Consider the following 16,364-nt stretch of genomic DNA (forward strand, 5'->3'; position numbering starts at 1 on the left):
TCTCCTCAAATTCCTCACACTAAAATTCAAATAACAACATGGGATTTTAAAAGATTAAATTAGTTATGGAAATAATAAAAATGTGAACTAAAATCTTCAGCTTTTCTCCTTAGGTGTTGTGGCATGTTTGTAAATGTAGGGAACTTAATTCCTGGTGTGTTCCCACCAATATTCCCTGTAGTAACCCAATGGCTGGATATCTTATATTGAGAAGGGGACAGTATCCTGGATAGGATCAGAGTGGCTTTGGTTAGGAAGGAGCATGGCCATTGGCCAGTTTCTCAAGGTGGGAAATGTTACCAGAGAGGCCATCTACACATCACAATGGAGGCATCATATTTGCCTTTTTGTCTCTTTGGAGTCCTTTCAGCAAATCAGAAAGCCCCTTACTCTAATGTGTGAAGAGTTATGTCAGATGTCACCAGAAATGCTCAATTTTTGTAGCTTGGGTAAATGTAGGGTGTGGATTCAGAGCTGTAATTTTGGAAGATCTATACCTCTGGCTCACCTGTGAGTCTTAATCCCAGTCCTTGGGAATTGAAGTTCTGTTTGTGTTAAACTCTCCTATTAACTGTGGGAGTGGATGTTGTTATTATTGAGGAAGATAGCCATTTGCACAACTTCCACCAACGAGAAGGCTTGGATAAAGAGGTTATGATGCCAAAGGAGGCATCGTGGTTCCTCTCTTCCATAGGCTCTCTCAGCATCTAAGATATTCTTCCTCTGAGATACCCGTATTCTGAAAAGTTAATTATAATATGTAGGCATTATATTCACATTAGATTTGGTATAGGATTGATGATATCTGCAGCACTCAGAATTTTGTACCATAGATTAGGGTATGTCATCTGTGGAATGTAGATGTCACCGAGGGTCTGTTATTTACATTCTCCTACTTATCTTGATAATTGAACACATAAGTCTGGATTTTTTGATGAGAAATGAACACAGTGACTAGCCTTTGAATGAATGGTTTTGATTAAGCGGGGGACAGCTACTGGCCACATTCCTCTAGTGGGAAGCCTTAGTCTAGAGGCCACATATGCTTCACAATGGAAGTTTTGTGTCTTTTTTTCTAAGTATGTCTTCAGCCATTCACAAGGCTTCTTGTACAGAGGTGTATAAAAAGAAATGTAAAAGATGAATTCATCAAGCCTCTAATCTTCTTCTCATAGAGATTTGGGTGTAATACTGCAAATACTACATTTTCAAGCATGCCTACAGAGTCTTCATGAGGACCTTATAACTTGGGGTTCTGTGGTAGGAAGCTAGGTGATGGAATTATGAAACTAGACAGCTATTGGTGGTAACACATGATGTCATTATAAAGCTAAACAGCTATTAATTCTAACAGGTGATGTCATTTTGAAGCTAGATAGCTATTAGCTCACCTTCTATCAATGAGACTTGGGCAATGCAGGCACACCGTTTCCCATACTCAAGCTTCGTGAACAGTCCCTTCCATATGTTCCTGTGATAAAACTGGAGCTGCAATGTCAATAGTGATAGGTTATTTACTAAATGCAATATTAATTTTGAAAATTGTGACTTATGGAAGACTGTAACTCTCTTTTAGCGTCTGTAAGTTTAAATTTCAGAGAGGAAGTTTTATGTCCAGGGGACCCTCTTATCTCTTCTATGTTGTCACCCTGTGATTTGGCATTTTGTGGCAAACAGTGAGAATATTGGCTGCTTATAGAGTATTTTGATGAAGGAGGAAGACTACCAGTGGCTGCATTCCTCCAGTGAGATACCTTAGTAGAGAGGCTTTCAGCTCTTCACTTTGGAGGCTCAGGACTCCTTCTCCCTCTGGCTTTTTTCAGGCAGTTTATGGTTCCCTTTTTCTAAAATGTGAATAAACCGTTTATTAGCAACATGTATAACAGCGTCAGATACAATGCATTTCTCTTTCTGGAGTGTAGTGTGCATGTGGTGCTTGTGGTGAGTTGTAGGGAAAATGACTTTTTTGGGGGGAAACTCATCTTTATTTTAGTGACCCAATCCCCAAATATTAGCTATTGCCATGGTAATCAAGCACATTGGCTTGAGGTGTCTATTGGCCTGCCTTCCCTTCCACTAATAAGAATCTTTTGCCACAAGGGCCGTCAGAGTCCCAGAGGTATCATGGCCACTTAAAAGAATCTTCTGGTGGCATGTGTTCTAATGTTAGATAACATGTGCCCCGACTCTTGAACTGCTTCACTTAGGAAAGGAATGTTCCTGTAGATGACTGACTAGGAAATCCCCCAAGTATCTCTTGGTCCCATTTCTCTCTCATCCTTAACTGTCTCCACTCAGACTCCCTTCTAATATTATGATGTCATAGACTCATGTTCTAGTAACCTAGCAACTCTTGTCAATGCATGGTTACATTAAAACACAAGATTTACCCTATTAACCAGCATCTTCTCTAAATATCTCAAATTAAAATTTTCTTTAGAACTGTTGGGGAAGTGCTGAGTGATTGGAAAGGAGCTCACTTACAGTACCTTAGCATCCATTCAGCATCCTGTATCAATTGCTACTTGTCTAACCCCCCCCCCCGCCCCGGTCTTATGGTCTTATCCATCTCCCATGGCTCCTCCCTGCCATCTCTGTTGCAGGTACTTAGTCCCCAGTGTACCAGTGTAGGAACTACTAACCTTCCTCTACCAGAAATGATAGTTACTGCATCCTCACCCAAGGAAATGGCACTTACTTTTCAAAATCCATGATCACCTTAGAAGCCTTCTTTCAGCCCCTAGTTTAAATTCTTCCTTTTGCTTCTAGAGTGAATTAAGACCCTAGAACTGAATCTTTGTCTTATGTATGGACCATAATACCTGCTTAGTACCTTTATCCCTTTACCTTCTATGTCTTCCTTTATTTAAAATGTGCTTATATTGAATGAACCCCTTCCAGGTGTCTTCAATTCTCTTTGGCGGAAAAACAATCAACAACACATGAATAATATGTAAAGAACCATTTTGGGAGAATTCACTCCTAAACCCCGGCTTGGTGACTCCACTCTACGACCTGTTGTATGTATCCCATTCACTGACCCCACTCTTACCTCCCGTGAGCTCCACCTGCTTCTTTCTGTGCTCCTTAATTGATGTCAAATATGAGTGCTTACCTGGTTGGCAGAAGTATGTTGTTAATTCTTTCAAATGAGCCTCTTTACAAAGATGTATCTTGATGTGTTCTTTCTGGCTCTTCTCTAGGGACTGAGCTGGCCCAGGGAGCTGGCCTGTATTTATACCCTGGCCACACCCACTCTGCTTACTGTATTCTAAGCAAGCTATTATGACATAGGCTGAGGTATGATGTAAGTGGGCCAGGGCTAGGTTATGTGAGTATATTTCAATGTCTGAATACTTTTCAAGGCAAAAGAGTCATATTTACGTATAAGCACAAAGATTGGTATAATAATTGCTTATCACAAAAATTTCCCAACATTCTGTATCCACAATCCCACTGCCCTTTTTGTTCACAAAGTATCTGAATAGGCACTAGCAATACTGGTACAATGACATGGGTATCATCAGCGGCTTGTTTATTGAGTCTTATTAGACTAGTAGGCAAGACATATCCCTTTATTTAAGGCCTATTATAGTAATAGCAAGGCTGGAGAGATGGTTCAGTGGTTTAGAACACATATAGCTCTTCCAGAGGACCTACATTAGGTAGCTCATAATCGCCTGTAACTCCAGCTCCAGTGGATCCAATGTCTCTTGTCTCTGTGGGCACTTGTGCTCATGTGCACACGCCTGCATAGACACATGTACACAATCATAATAAAAATAATAAAAATAAATCTAAAAAGTAGTAATAGCAAGATATGTGAAGACTTTAACTTAATGGTTCTCCATACTTTAAAAACTAAAACAAAAAAAATTGTCTTAAAAAAGCACTCATTGGGAGTGTAACTTAATGATAGAGCATGGGGTTAATATATACCAGGTCTTGGGCTCAAGTTCCATCACCAAACACAACCATAAAATGTAGAAAAGCATGCTTAACTCTTCTGTAGTTTTTTGTCTGGCCTTCTGTAAAGTGCTGTTGCTCTGTCTTTTGTGAATTATGGGATATAATGTCCATTGTTACTTTCTACCTGAAAATGGAAAACCCTTTCTTTGCATACAGGTATAAAAACAAAAAGATCTATATACTACATAGAACTTTTGAGTTTCTTAATTGTTTAAAGAGTGAAATCAGCTAGGCATGGTGGCACATACCTTTCATCCCAGCACTTGAGACGCAGAGGCAGACGGGTTTCTGTGAGTTCAAGGCCTGCCTGGTCTATGTAGCTTATTCTAGGTCAGTCAGAGCTATGCAATGAGTTCCCATCTCAAAAAACAAAACAACACAAAACAAGTAAAACTAGATATTGGCATACAGAGTAGGCCACCATAGACTTACATTTACAGAAGATAAAGATATCAAATCTACTCAGACAGCTTCATTGATTGCTGTAATGTATAATTACAAACCAACACAAAATACAGTAGTTTTTGTAGTTATCATTATATGCCGTTGGGTTAGTTTGACCTCAAACTATTCTGCAATAGAGATTTTTCTGACCTCAACTGAAATACCTGTAGAAATGGACAAAGTAAAGAACTCTTATATATATTTGAGCATCATCCAAAGCAAAAGGAACTAGAATCACATGCCTTAACTAACAACCAGACCAAAAAAGCAGCTTTAACCAACATAATTGCTTCTGTAATCATTCACAAAGGAGAAGCTTTAGAGGAATTAAACGATATTGTTGTTCGCCATCAAAGATAAGCCTCTAATTGGGAAAAAATATACTGGGAAAATTTTCAAGACTCTGTTGCATAAAAATAACATTTACCACTGCCAGGATGACTGAAAGTGTCAAATCTTTAAAATGAAATTAAAAATTCTTCATGATATTATCCACAAGAAAGGAGATAGATTAGCCAAGATATTAAATGAATATGATGGAGGCACTTTAGAAGATATTGTTAGGCATGCTCCCAAGACACATTCTACCTGCTAACAACATAATCCTGGTTAACCAGAAAGGTGGCTCACATACTAGAGCCAAATCCTTGAGGGCCCCTTTGAACACCACCAAATGTGCTTCAATAGCTGTAAATACATCTTACGATTGTTCATTTTCAAGATGGCTTAAAACATTCAGTTAAATGGCTATAGACCTGTTTTTGTTTGCTTGGGAGGCTGTAATTTAGTTTTACAAACAAGGGTCAAATGGTAAATGGACATTTATTGCCTCACATTCTTAAACAGTGATGCCAACAGAGCTGGCCCTTCCTGAGGGACATGGAGTTAAGGATCAACTCTAGACCCTCCATCCTTGGCTTGAAGATGGCTAACAATGGCTATAATCTCTTGGCCTTTGTTGTTGTTTGCTTGTTTTTCTGAGATAGTGGATTTGTTACAAAATAAAGTGTTACCAAGATAACCTCAAGTCAATGAATGGCTCGCCACCCCTCTCCAGTATTGGGGGCTGGAATTGAATTTAGGGCCCCAGGCATGTTAGGCAGGCACTCTACCAATGTGCTGCAGCCACAACCCTTCATTATTTCTCTTGTTGCTTCAACAAAATACACGAGAAAAGTAACTTAAAGGAGGAAGGATTTCTTTTGGCTCACAGTCTGGGGCTGTGGTTTATCATGGCAAGGGATGTGTGGCAGCCAGAGCTTGAGGCAGCTTACATTTGCAGTCAGGAAGTTTCATGGCCTAAAACGTTACTAGCAGCTTTGCTATCTACAAGATCAGTTCCCCATGGGAGTCTCAAGTTAGCTTGTGAGTTAGTAGTAAGCTACCCCAAGTACCTGGGAATTTCACCATCACTCTTAGGGTCTACCTTTATTACAAACATATAACCAATTAATGCAAGAGGCTCATAAGCACCTTCAGGCTTGGTCATCAGTAGACACAAATGGCATTTTCACCATGTCTATCCTAACTGCTCCTGGGTGATCTTTAGCTTGCAGATTTTAGTCTTCTGGATAAGACACCAAAGAAAAACAGTGCCATCAAGCCTAGTTGGAAGGGACCTTATCACATACTGCTCTCAGCTGAAGGAGTCTCACCATGCCAAAGTGCTGATGCATGGATTCCTGTTTCCCAACTCAAAAGAAAGACACGAATTCATTTTCATTATGCATATCAGTTCTATTTGATGACCTTAAGCTTTGGATTCTGAGGCATCTTCCACAAGCTTCAGAGATGGACAGTTGCTACCCAAGTTGACAGAAGAAGATTAATTTTTGGATTCTGCAACACCTTTTTCTGTCTTTACACTTCCACCAATCTTGCCTATTATTCCACTTAGATGCTTTCTGGAATACTAATGTGACACCCTTTATCTCCATCCTATTATTTTTTGCCTTGCTATATTACCACTTAGCAAACCCCCAAAAACTCTTACATGTTTTCCCGTAACCACAGCTCTGCTGTTAACTGAGTGTTGCATATGTCACCCCCTGCCTAACACTGCTGACAAAAATGTAATAGCTGTTCTCTTAAGCACTTCAGGAGGTAGATTCCCTTTTACAGGTTTCTTCTGGTACTTGTTTCCCTCACAGCATTCAGCCCAACCAACCTTTTATCTGGTCAAACTTAGATCTTGACCTCACATCAACAAAATGCTCATACTTGAAGTCTTTAGAATTGTACCACAAAGATCCAGTCACTTAGGAATGGATACTCATTTGAAAGATAGCTTGATTACAGAGATCAGTTTTCTCTCTTTAACCTTTGCAGGAACAGTTTAACTCCACTAAAAATATTTGTCCATCTTGAAGGACACTAATTGGCTCATTCTTAATGTAGTAAATGATAGCTGCATTCCTAATACAATCTATACACAGTATTGCTTTTTAGATATAGATTTATTTGCCTCCTGTCACATGCTATCATATCTTGGATAACTGTAATTAAAAATTACATTTTTTTGTTTTGTTTTTAAAGACAGGGTTTCTTCGTGTAATAGCCCTGGCTGTCCTGGCACTCACTCTGTAGACCAGGCTGGCCTTGAACTCACAGAGATCTGCCTGTCTCTGCTTCCTGAGTGCTGGGATTAAAAGCATGCGCCGCCATCACCCAGCTACATTATTTTTTTTTTTTTGTGTGTGTGTATGTGTATGTCTGTGGTGCACGTGTGCCCCAGTGCATGTGCAGACATCAGAAGACAACTTGCTGGAGTCATTCTCTCTTTCCATGATGTGGATCCTACGGATTGAACTCAGGCCATTAGGCTTAGTGGGAAGCACCTTCCTCTGCTGAATCATCTCACCAACACACTTGGAACTCGTTTTAGGGATTTAAATCTACCATTCATTTACCGGTTCATATCTCCTTAAGAAGGACACTTCTTATAACATACAAGTTATTCAGGAGAACTCAAGGAGGGCTACCTCTTTATGCTTATGCTTTGCAATAATTTCCTTAGTGGGTATAATATAGCTAGTAAGGCAGTCTGAAACTTGTTTCTAATGCCAGTACAAGTCATAAATGATAACATTTCTACTTTTGACATTCAAAAATTTACATAGACTCATTAGGTAGTGTGGTCAGGACAATCACAGGGTCCTTGATTTCCCCCTATCCAGCTAAAGGGGGATTACACAGGAATAAATAGCACTTGTTGCCCCTGTGGAAAGACTATGGTGAAAGCGCAGTAATTTGTGATTCGGCTAAAAGAAAAAGCATCCTACTTACCTTAAAGTCTCCATTGAATTTGGAGACATATTTTCATTTTTTAGATTTCATAATCCAATCTTTTGACTTTGAGGCCCATTGTTGATACCCATTTCTGATAGTTGTCTTATAGCTGGTTTACATCATCTTCATAGGGTCTTTTTATATTGAATTTTTATCATGCAACCAGTTTTAAACCAGAGAATGACACAACTACTCCTGCAGCAAACAGGAGAGATTTGTATAGTCTAAACATAGACCATACACCTAGAACCATCTTCTCACCAGCCATGGGGAGGATGGAGATTGCATGGAGCAACATCCTGCCTTCTGACTTCCTCTGTCCTGGCCAGAGACACAAAGGAGGCACGTTTCACATCTTGGAATAGGTCTGATGCCCACAGCTGGGTCTCAGTATTGGTGGAAGCCAGCTTCACAGTCCTAACTGCCACATATAATTTACCTGTGGGGTATAAACAGTCTCACAGAATTGTGTCGGATAAGGCACTCTGCTGTTATGATACAGTAAAATGGAGTTTTGTAGTTTGTGTAGGCACAGACAGCACCGGAGCCACCTCCCCTTCCTGGCTGTTATGAGTGACTGATGCTTGTGTACCAGTTCGAGCTTTGTGCTTGCTTACTCCAGATGCCTAATGATAGAACGTAGAGTGAATTTTCACTTACATGAATGCTTTCTGACTCATTTAACGAAGCCCCCAAATCCAGGAATAACTCTTCAAAATACTTAATATTTTTAAATAAATCTCAAGGCATTCACACTCTGAAAATTTCTTACATGGCTATAATGTGTCTTGATCGATCCATTCCTCAGTTTTCTCTTCCAGCTCCCCCAGAAAACCCAACACATCTCCCTCCCAACTTCACATCCTCCTTTTACAATTTTTAAAATTATTTTTGATTGATTTTAATCCACTGAGTCCAATTAGTGTTGGCCTATATGCATGTGGGCATAGATTCATCCATTAGTGCACAGACAATATTCCAGTGGCCATCCTCCTAAAGAGTGGTGACTCCCTTCCCAAACAACCATCAACTGCCAATAGGTCCTCAGCTAGAAGTGGAACATTGAGAACTCCTCCCCCATCATGCTGAAATATTAACTGGCTTGATCTTGTGCAGGTAAAAAACAACTACTGTGAGTTTATGTGTACAACTGCCACATTGTGCCCATTGGACAATTCTACAGTTCTCATCTTCCAGCTCTTACGTTCTTTCTTCTCCTTCTTCCTAAATGTTCCCTGAGTCTTGATAGAGGGGTGTTGATATCTATGGTTGACTATTCAGAATTGTTTAGTCTCAGCACTTTGAATAGTACTGTGTCTCTACATTAACTACTGTGATAAGAAGCTTCTCTGGCCAAGGTGAGAACAGCACAAATCTATGGATATACACACAAATAAATAGAAGGCAGTTTGAGAACATGACGATTTAGGAAAACAACATTAATAGCCTCTCTTCTAGGGCTTATGCCTTCTCCAGCCATGGGCTTTGGCCATGTTTACAGAACCTGGCATGAATTCTCTCCCGTGGAGTGGGCCTCAGGTCTAATAAAGAGAACAGTTTGTTACCCCCATAAACAGCCTTAGCACTATTGCATCAATGGGAACATCTTCTCTGCCAGGTCAGTATTGTAGGGTGCAGGGTCCAATGTTGGTTAAGATCATTGGTATTTTTTCTTGCCCAGCAGCTCACATAGCACCTTCCAGCACTATGATGGCTAGCTAGCTTAGAACTGAATGAAAGACTTTAAAGCTTTGATTGTTGCTAAGGCCTGCTAATGAGACCTGTCTCCAAGACCCTAAAGGAAACATTTTGCAAAGAAAGAGCTCTTCTAGTAAACTAACTTAAGACATCACACAGTTTCCCAGCTGACTTAAAGGATATGACTTTCGTGGATAACCTTAGCTCCCAATCACAGACTAGGAGGAAGAAGGCTTGTTATTAGGCTCTGATAAGATTGGGAGGGTACTAGGGAAGGCATATGTTCTGTTTATTATTATTATTTTAATTTTTGAGATTATAATTTTTTAATTCTTTTTTTATTAAGAGATTTTTCTATTCGTTTTACATATCAACCACAGATTTCCCTGTCCTCCTCTTCCTCCCCAGTCTTTTCCCCCAACCCACCCCCATTCCCACTTCCTCCAAGGCAAGGTCTCTCCTGGGGAGTCAGCAGAGCCTGGTATACTCAGTTGAGGCAGGTCCAAGCCCCTCCTCCCCGTAGCAAGGCTGAGCAAAGTGTCTCAGCATAGGCACTAGGTTCCAAAAAGCCGGCTCATGCACTAAGGACAGGTCCTGGTCTCACTGCCTGGGGCCCCTTATAATTTTTTTTTTTTTGGTTTTTTGAGACAGGGTTTTTCTGTGTAGCTTTGGATCCTGTCCTGAACCACACTTTTGTAAGACCAGGCTGTCCTCAAGCTCACAGAGACCTGCCTGTCTCTGCCTCCCAAGTGCTGGGATTAAAGGTGTGCCTTACCACTGCCTGGCCTTGAGATTATAATTTAATTACAATATTTCTCTCTTTTGTTTCCTCCCTCCAAACCCTCCCATATACCCTTCCAACTCTCCTTCGAATTAATGGCTTCTTTTTTCACTAATTGTTATTGCATGCATATGCATATAACTAAATATATAACTAAATATAACCTGTTTAGTATGTATAATATTACTTGCATGTGTGTTTTCAGGGCTGACCATTTGGCACTGGGCAACCAGTTGGTGTGCTCTGCCACTTCCAGCTTGCCTCTGTTGCTTATTGTATTATTGTATTATGCCTCTGTCACTACTGTGTAGGCTTGAGACCTTTTGGGCTTTCCCCCATCCATTGTGGGATATTCATTGGTGCCATTCCTTGTTTTTGAATTGAAATATAATTACATCACTCTCCCTCCCCTTTCTTTCCTCCAAACTCTCCCATATCCCCCCTCCAACCCCTTCCATGTCTCTCTCTCCAAGTCCCTCTTAATTTCATAATCTCTTTTTCTGTAATTGTCTCTTTTATTGCAAAGAGAAGCTTCTTTGATGAAAGGTGAGACACTTATCTGTGGGGATAAGAATAAGTTTTAGAATGCTGATAGGAATTATTCTGGCATGGTGAAGTAGACTAGTAGGTTCTCCTCTAAGATCCATCAACTTGCTAGCCCAGGCAGTTGGCTAGATTTCTCGTATGAGGCATGATGTAACCTCCTGTTGAGTAGGCCTTAAGTCCAATTAGAGAGTTGTTGGTTATCATCAAGATATGAGTGCCACTATTGCCCCTTTAGGGATATAGGCCCATGATGGCCATTGTAATGGTTCATAGATATCACTGCTGTGTAGAAGTACAGATTGTTTCACTCACTTGGCAGCTTGTATAGTATCTTCCAGTACTATGAAAGCAGACCATAGGGATTTGGCTTTTGGATCAAATACAGCTCAAATCTTTCGAGCCCTGTGTCCAAATGTGTGGTGTCTTCAGCAACAGGGGCTCATTTTCAACCTGGAAGAGGCAACAAAGAGCAACAATAGTTTATATTATTTTGGGAGTCTCTTGGACTACCCTGACCAACAACTCCAAAGGGAGTTTCTCATGCTTGGTACTGGGGGTTTCGTTAGACAGCTTACAGCTCTATGGGGAGCATCGTCGCCTGAGTAGCATAACTTCAATTATACATACATACATATACATACATACATACACACACATATATACACATAGATACATACACACATAATAATATAAAAATATATTTTTATATATTCCTCTCTCCCCTTACTCAATGAAAGCCTTCTCCCAGAAAATACCTATTTGTATTTTTGTTTATGGATCTGTGTCTCTATGTGTGTATGCCGTGGTATGCGGGTGCTCACAGAGACCAGAAGAAGGCATTAGATCTCCTGAATCTGGAGTCTCAGGCAGTTGTGAACCGTGGGTGCTGGGAACCAAACTCTGGTCCTCTGCAGGAGCAGTGACTGCTCTTAACCCCTTTTGTGATGCTCCACATGGGTGCTGAAAAGATCTTGGTTTCTAGAAGCTGTTCTAATCTAAAAGAAAGCAGGGATCCTTGGAGGAACAGTGAGTTCTAGGTACAAGGCCAGGAAGGATGCAAGATAAACTTGGAATATCTTGTGCATGAAAGCAAGGAAGTGCTCCAAGTACATGGTAGCCATGTCAAAAGGGCGTAGAAGTCAGTTTAAAAGAGTTCCTGGCTAATAAATGCGTCACTGGTTGTTGTTCCAGAGAACTAGAATTCAATTCTCAGGAACCACATGGAGGCTCACAAAAGTCTCTAACTCCAGTTCCAGCAGGTCCAATGCCCTCTTTTAGCTTCTGCAGGCACCAGGTCCAGCTTTTCAAGCCCAGGTCCTCTGCAAAAGCAGTTAAGTCTCAAACATTGAACCATCTCTCCAGGCCACAGCCTAATATTTTGTGACAGACTGTAACTCCCTGATTCTAATAGAAATCCACGAGAATGAATGAATGAATGTGAGAGAAAGGAAAACTTTTCTTTCTTTTGGTAGAAAACTGACTAATAAATAAAATGACGGGGATAGAAAAATTAACACGTGGGCTGAAGGTTTTTGTATGGACAAGATACTCACATAGACTGAAAGTGTTTTCCCACAGTTCACTTATAATTTACAAATGAGAAAAATGATAAGTAAAATAGAGGAACTTGACAGACAGCATACCTCAATTAAGTAATCAAAGTTAACATCATCAGTCTTGGGACAAATTGGCATCACATATGTGATAATGTGATCCACTGAGAAAGACACCATGTCACTTCTGTTCTGTTCCTGTTGAAAATTCCCAACCTGAATCATGAAGAAGATTAGACAAGCCCAAATTGAGGAACATTCTATAAAATAGCTGGTCTGTATGCTTCCAAAATGTCAATGTCATCAAAGCCAAAGAAAACTATGGAACATTTCCAGATTAAAGGAGACTGAAAAATCGTGACAACTAAAAGCAATGTGTGATCTTAGACTGGATCCAGGATCAGAAGGGGGAAATGAAATGAAGAACATTAGCGAGACAGTTGGCTAAACACAAGCATAGACTGTGTATGAGACAGTATTCCATCAGCGTCACTCTCCTCACTCAGATAATTGTTGTTATGTAAGAAACTATGCCTGTTCTTAGGAAGATGCCTGTTGAAGTATTTTGAGTGAAGGGGCATGATGTGTCCAATTCATTCTCAAGTGCTAAAAAAAATACGCGTAAGGACAGATAAGGGAATAGTGGCAAAATGTCAAAACTCAGGGGTTCTTCATGAAGGCTGTAGGACAGTTCTTTGTGCTCTTCTATTAACTTTTCTCTAAGTTTGATGCTATTTCAAAGTAAAATGTGTTTTTCGAATCCAGCATGGCCTTTCCCTTTCTTCAGAGCAAAAACAAAGTTCCTAAAATGGCGCACAAGACCCCATGTGATCCAGCTCTACAATGCTTCTCTAAGCTCTTCTTGCTGTTTTCCCTTTATTCTTTGGAGTTAGGCACATTGGCCTTGGTGTGGCCCCTGCAAAGGCTGCATTATTCTTTTCTTCTTATTGGCACCCTCTTTCCCTGGGTACCCATGAAGCACTCATTTACTTCCTTCTGGGCATCTATTCAGAGGTCACTGTATTTTTAAGGATGCCCTTGATTCCTCTATTTGAAATAGTGCTTCCCACCCTCATTTTAAAAAGCTTTATTAGTCTATGGTATTTATCGTCATCTGATATACTGTATGTTTTATTCATTTGTTTTCTTTAGTGTCAGTCTAACCCCATGACATCTCAAAATTATAAGGCAAGACAAAAATTTCCCTGCTTTGTTTGCTGTCAAATTCCTAGATCTCTTTATTGTGCCTTATAATAGTGAACACTCAAATATTGATTAAATAAACACAGTTGGTCTTGAAAAACAAGCTGCAGAAGAACATGCAGCAATAGTTAATGCTTATAAAAATTTATGATCTACTAGGCAGCATTGTAAGTGTTTAATGTATAGTATCTCATTTACAACATGTAAACCCCAGAAGGGGATCTCATCATTATCACAATCATGTCATCACCAACATTATTTCCATTCTGCAGCGAGGCAGTAAGGTGTCAGGGAAGCCAAGCAGTCAGGTGTGACAATCTGGCTCTTATGCTGTACTGCCTCTTTTGGGGGACGGTACATTTTATGTCATGCTTACTAAAAGCACATGAATTTATATCATAGTTAAAAACATGCAACAGTATTGTATAAAGAAATAGGATGCATCACTAGGGGATGACAACATAGAGAGTAATATATGACAGAACATAGGAGAATGACAAGGACAATTAGTTTAATGGTAGTGTTGAAGGTCGAATACAATCAAAACTGTTTTTCAAACTCTCTTATGAAATCACCAACAAACATGAGCACATGCTTTTTCCTCCAGCATGGATCTTTTTGCTGCTTCTATGGCTGAGCCCATACTCAACAGCTGGTTTGTAGCTGGAGCCATATTGTGTAGAAATCACCATTTTCTCAAATGCTTTGCTCGGATACTCACACCTAGAAAGGGAAAAGGGGATGATGACAGCTTAGACCTCCAACAGATTAAAAATATTTTCTGGTGTCAGCAGTGGGGACAGAGTCTCAAGTCATCCAGCTCAGCCTTGTCTGTGAGAGGGCAAATAAACCAGTAGAGCCATATGGGTATCTAGACCTTTGAGTTTCCAGGGATGGATAGCTCATAACATCCTGTGATAGCCTTTTCTGGTATTTATCAACTCCCATTGTCAATAATGACTTATTTATGTCTAACCCCATCTCCCACTGCAATTTCAGTCCATTTCCTATTACTCTGTAGATATGGAGAACAGATGGTCAACATTCTCCTTATAACCTTCCACAGAATGGAAGATACCCACTGAGGCCCTCCCAGGTGGCACTTATTTTCCTGGCAAAAAGAGTTCCAGCTTCATTTTTTTTTGCACAAGTTTCATTTTCTAGTTAGTTATTTCATTGAACTATGTTGGATTTTCTTTGAAAAAACTACAGTGTTTTTTTCTTTGAAAATCACACAAGCAGATGATTAAAATTCAAACATTATAAAAAGCATGTGTGGTGAAAATTAAGCTTCCTTTCTACCTAAAATCCCCCAGTCTGTCTCTCTGGAAGCAGTCATTCTCCCCAGTATTTTCTTCCAGATAATTCTGATTGATATATCTAATATATATGAATATATTCTCCCCAGATTATCTTCATCTTTATATTAGGAAGCTTTTGAATACTATAACAATATACCGGACACAGGCTACTTATGAAGTAAAGAAGTTTATTTTGGCTAACAGTTTTGGAGAGTTATTTCTTTGAGGCTCTGAGAGGGCAGTGCTTCATGGCAGAAGCACATAGCATAGCAAGCACATTTTGAGGAAGGCAAAAGTGAAAGAATGAGAAGCTGAGGTTCTATAATCTCCTTACTGTAGCTATAAGTTTTCTCAGGTCCCACCTAGTTCAGTGGTCCCTCAGCTGCTTATAAAATATTAACTCTATGGCCTATGGCAGGCCTCTTGCTAGCTAGCTCTTATAGTTTAACTCAGCCCATAACTATTAACCTATGTATCACCACGTGTTCCCTGGCTTTACCTACATCCCATTACATGTTGCTCCTAGGACAGTAGTCTGATGTCTCCCCCCACTCCGCCTTTCTCTTTCCTGTCTCTCTCCTTGGATTTCCCACCTGCCTCAATGCTGACTTGCCATAAGCCAAAGCAGCTTATTTATTAACCCATGGGAACAACATATATTCACAGCATACAGAAAGACATCCCCCAGCACCTTCCAGAGTCCATTCCCAGTGACCTAAGGATTTCATGCTAGGCCCTCCCTCTTAAAGGTCCATGGAACTAATAGAGCCACTCTGGGCCCCAAGACTTTATATATGGACTTTAGAAAGACTGTTCATACACAAACCATAGTAATCTTCAGTTCAGAAAATATTCACTAAGCAGTTTTCATATCAGGCAATATGTTAGCTCCAGAGTCAGGATACAAGAAAAATAGAGACATGTTTCTCCACTTTTAGGATATTTACACTGTAGTAGAGGAGAAAGATGTTGTCACCCATGTATTATGTATTGATTGTGCACCCTCTGTATGCCAGGCTATGTGTGAACCTCTGAATAACATGGAGTTCATGGCCTTCCACAGCTCAGTATGTAGAGAGATCAATGAGCAACCATAGTGTGAAGTAGCAAACATCAGAGAAATATCATGGTACTCCTTGACAATTGCTCTACCACTTTTTGTAAGCCATGGGGTGGAAGTAGGTCCAAATGTAAACATTATGCCTAGTGTAAGGGAGACCCCTTCAGAGTCCCAGACAGGATCTGTGGCACTGGAAGTATGATTTAAGCCCCTTTATACATTCTACCTCATGAAATCTTACAACATGTGGTGAGCTCTACTATCCATGTTTTCCAAACAAGGGAAGTTGGGGGTCCAGAGACATCAAGGAGCTGGCCCTTAAGTCATAAATCTTTCTACTAAGCATTGGCTCTTCTCTGTCATATCACTCCCAACTTCCATGCTTGGGAGTCAGTGATGGGTAATTTTTGTACATTTCTTATTTCTTTTCCTCATGGAGATTCCTGGCCTTCAGATTGGTTGAGGAAATCTCCTATTAGACTGAATTTTCCACTTAAAGAATGAGATAGGAAAGAAAATGC

General features: G+C 40.1%; 1 long non-coding RNA gene across 1 annotated transcript; it reads right to left on the reverse strand.

The window, feature by feature from the left end:
- Positions 1 to 1,396: 1,396 nt before the first annotated feature.
- LOC119086651 lies at positions 1,397 to 3,239 on the reverse strand. Its single transcript, XR_005089999.1, has 3 exons — positions 3,116 to 3,239; positions 1,755 to 1,844; positions 1,397 to 1,488 (listed from the first exon to the last, which is right to left on the reverse strand). It is a non-coding gene; the product is annotated as an uncharacterized LOC119086651 (long non-coding RNA).
- Between the last annotated feature and the right edge of the window lie 13,125 nt (positions 3,240 to 16,364).

Source organism: Peromyscus leucopus, chromosome X (genome assembly GCF_004664715.2).
Source record: "Peromyscus leucopus breed LL Stock chromosome X, UCI_PerLeu_2.1, whole genome shotgun sequence".
Classification (NCBI taxonomy): domain Eukaryota; kingdom Metazoa; phylum Chordata; class Mammalia; order Rodentia; family Cricetidae; genus Peromyscus; species Peromyscus leucopus.